Below are 3,924 nucleotides of genomic sequence, written 5' to 3' on the forward strand. Positions count from 1 at the left end.
TTTAAGTGCCCATGTCTCCTGCGGAGCCCGTCTATCCCCCATGGTCCTTACGGAGTCCCCAGCATCCTCTGGGACGTAAGAGAAAAATTATGCTGGCAGAAAAATCCAATTGAGTGATTAAACAGCTCCAGAGCTGCTCTGTAAGGCAAGTAAAAGGGTGTGGGCCCTGCAGCACTACCTGTAGTTTGCATTGTGCATTGGAAGCCTAGTTTGCTGTCTGTTTCCACTTCTTTTTTCTTGAGCCCCTCCCGTCTATACCCTTGTGCACTATCCTGACTTCTCCTCCTGTCTGCTTACTTTGTGCCTTCCAATGCACAATGCAAACTACAGGTAGTGCTGCAGGGCCCACACCCTTTTACTTGCCTTACAGAGCAGCTCTTGAGCTGTTACAGTGCCCAGCTGCTGCAAGAAATCAGCGTGAATGCTTCAGGGGCTGGGGCATGGCCAACATGAGCCCCACACCGAAGGAGGGTGGGGGTGTTTAATGCGAACTAGGGGTCTCGCACAATGCGAACTACAGGTAGTGCTGCAGGGCCCACACCCTTTTACTTGCCTTACAGAGCAGCTCTGGAGCTGTTACAGTGCCCAGCTGCTGCAAGAAATCAGCTTGAATGCTTCAGGGGCTGGGGCATAGCCAACATGAGCCCCACACCGACGGAGGGTGGAGGTGTTTAATGCGAACTAGGGGTCATCCAAGTGCCGCAAAAGGCCGCCATGCCCTGCACGCCCCTTTTCTCTTTTCATATGCAGACGAGGGTTGAAGCCAACTTTGACCCACTGCTTGGATGACATCGCCATATGCAAATCCATCTGCTGCAGGCCTTCCCCCAGGAATGCTTGCACTAGTTGTTGCATTTGGTTTGTTGTTTGGGGGTGCTTCAGTATTAGGCAGCCTTCTGCCCTCCCATGTTCATCTGAAAATATGTGTTCTCCCTGCAGTTGTTGTCCCCAGATGAGAGTTCCCTTGTGCTGCCTCAGTTGAATCTCCTTTACTTGACAGAGATGTGCCTGAGCAGCGGCCCTCCCCAGCCCTATCCCAAATCATACTTATTTTGCATAGGAGATACCATGGTCATGAAGACTGTTCTCCCAGGGTGCGGTTCATTCATTGCATTCTGGGTATGCTGACCCCTGTGATTTCCCCAAATGTGGGAAACTCGACTGCATTATTTAATGCGAACTAGGGGTCATCCAAGCACCGCAAAAGGCCGCCATGCCCTGCATACCCCTTTTCTCTTTTCATAAGCAGACGAGGTTTGAAGCCAACTTTGACCCACTGCTTGGATGACATCACTTGCTGCCTTTCCAATGAAGCAAGTTTAATTTAATAATAGGTGAAAAACCATCCCTACAAAGGTGTTAATCAGATACTTGGCTTTGTGGACACTTTTCAGAGCACAAATTTGTTAGCATAAAAATAAAGCCAGAAAATGAAGAGCTGTTTAATCACTCAATTGGATTTTTCTGCCAGCATATTTCTTTTTCTCTGCAACCCACTGCTAAATTGTGCTTCGTGGCTGTTTTTTTTATAAAATCACTTAATCAAATCTAACTCTGATTACATCAGAGAAGGCCAGGTACCCTACACCATAAGAGGTGGTTTGAAATTTTTACTTGTCTACTTAAAGATCACCAAAATCTGATAACGAGGTCAATTACGTCCCTAGGTGGGATTGAACCACCAACCTTTTGGTTAACAACTGAACACGCTAACTGTTTGCGCCTCAGAGACACTTTGCGAAAGTACATACTGACAAAGGTTAATAAGCATTCATCTAGAACGTTTCCTAGAAAAACTTTAAAAAGTCAATAATCTGGAGAGTTTTTGTAAGATGTTCCTTCCATCAACCAATGAAGAAACACATTGGTACTTTCCCATGATGAGTGAGTGCTTCAGGATCTCTTGCACTTACATGTGCAGCAAAGGACTACAATGGAAGCATGCTGGGCCTATAACCCAGAGGTAGGCAGATTGCAACTGTCCTCTGCTATATGCATTTTTTTTGTTAATTAAAGTAATCCAAAACTGGGATTGATATTTTGGCTCTTTTATTTTTACTTAAAGTACAATAACTTTTACCGTTTTAATTTGTTTTAATAGTATATTGACAGTATTGTTTTCTTTCAAAAATCCACTTAATTTTCTTTACCCTATTATTAAAATGGTAATTGACAAAAACAAACTACATTGTCACCAGAAGAGCAATACAAAATGTACAAGTGATATATTAAAATCATCTTTTCAGCTTGAATTTCAATGATGCATTGAGGTAACGATTTTGTGAGAAACATCTTCACCCTTAAATAAAGATTTTCTTAATTCCCTACCTGTGTGCTAATTAGATATCACCTTGTTTTCACATTAAACAGACTTCCACATGAGAAAGCAGCAAGGATGCAGTGGCGTTAATGTTTCCTGGTGTCAACCTGTATTATTTCAGTAGACATTGAAATGAGGATGCATCTTGCTGCCTTTCCAATGAAGCAAGTTTAATTTAGTAATAGGTTAAAAACCATGCCTACAAAGGTGTTAATCAGAGACTTGGCTTTGTGGACACTTTTCAGAGAACAAATTTGTTAGCATAAAAATAAAGCCAGAAAATGAAGAGCTGTTTAATCACTCAATTGGATTTTTCTGCCAGCATTTTTCTTTTTCTCTGCAACCCACTGCTAAATTGTGCTTCCTAGCTGTTTTTTTATAAAATCACTTAATCAAATCTAACTCTGATTACATCAGAGAAGGCCAGGTACCCTACACCATAAGAATGGGTTTTAAATTTTGACTTGTCTACTTAAAGATCACCAAAATCTGATAACAAGGTCAATTACGTCCCTGGGTGGGATTGAACCACCAACCTTTTGGTTAATAGCCTTATACACTAACTGATTGCGCCACAGCGACACTTTTCAAAAGTACATACTGACAAAGGCTAATAAGCATTCATCTAGAACGTTTCCTAGAAACATTTTAAAAAGTCAATAATGTGGAGAGTTTTTGTAAGATGTTTCTTCCATCAACCAATGAAGAAACACATTGGTACTTTCCTATAATGAGTGAGTGCTTCAGGATCTCTTGCACTTACATGTGCAGCAGAGTACTGTAATGGAAGCATGCTGGGTCCATAACCCAGAGGTAGGCAGATTGAAACTATCCTCTGCTATATGCATTGTTTTTGTTAATTAAAGTAATCCAAAACTGGGATTGATATTTTTGCTCTTTTATTTTTACTTAAAGTACAATAACTTTTACCATTTTAATTTGTTTTAATAGTATATTGACAGTATTGTTTTCTTTCAAAAATCCAATTAATTTTCTTTACCCGATTATTAAAATGGTAATTGACAAAAACAATCTACATTGTCACCAGAAGAGCAGTACAAAATGTACAAGTGATATATTAAAATCATCTTTCCAGCTTGAATTTCAATGATGCCTTGGTGCAACAATTTTGTGAGAAACATCTTCACCCATAAAGAAAGATTTTCTTAATTCCTTACCTGTGTGCTGATTAGATATCACCTTGTTTTCACATTAAACAGACTTCCCCATGAGGAAGCAGCAAGGATGCAGTGACGTTTATGTTTCCTGGTGTCAACCTGTATTATTTCAGTAGACATTGAAATGAGGATGCATCTTGCTGCCTTTCCAATGAAGCAAGTTTAATTCAGTAATAGGTGAAAAACCATTCCTACAAAGGTGTTAATCAGAGACTTGGCTTTGTGGACACTTTTCAGAGAGCAAATTTGTTAGCATAAACATAAAATCAGAAAATGAAGAGCTGTTTAATCACTCAATTGGACTTTTCTGCCAGCATAATTTTTTTTCTCTGCAACCCACTGCTAAATTGTGCTTCCTAGCTGTTTTTTATAAAATCACTTAATCAAATCTAATTCTGATTACATCAGAGAAGGCCGGGTACCCTA

The 3,924-nt window shown here is 40.2% G+C and overlaps 1 pseudogene; it reads left to right on the plus strand.

The window, feature by feature from the left end:
* The first annotated feature begins 1,043 nt into the window (after positions 1-1,043).
* LOC135026775 (U1 spliceosomal RNA) lies at positions 1,044-1,222 on the plus strand (annotated as a pseudogene).
* The last annotated feature ends 2,702 nt before the right edge of the window (positions 1,223-3,924 follow it).

The sequence above is a fragment of the Pseudophryne corroboree genome, unplaced genomic scaffold (assembly GCF_028390025.1).
Source record: "Pseudophryne corroboree isolate aPseCor3 unplaced genomic scaffold, aPseCor3.hap2 scaffold_449, whole genome shotgun sequence".
Classification (NCBI taxonomy): Eukaryota; Metazoa; Chordata; class Amphibia; order Anura; family Myobatrachidae; genus Pseudophryne; species Pseudophryne corroboree.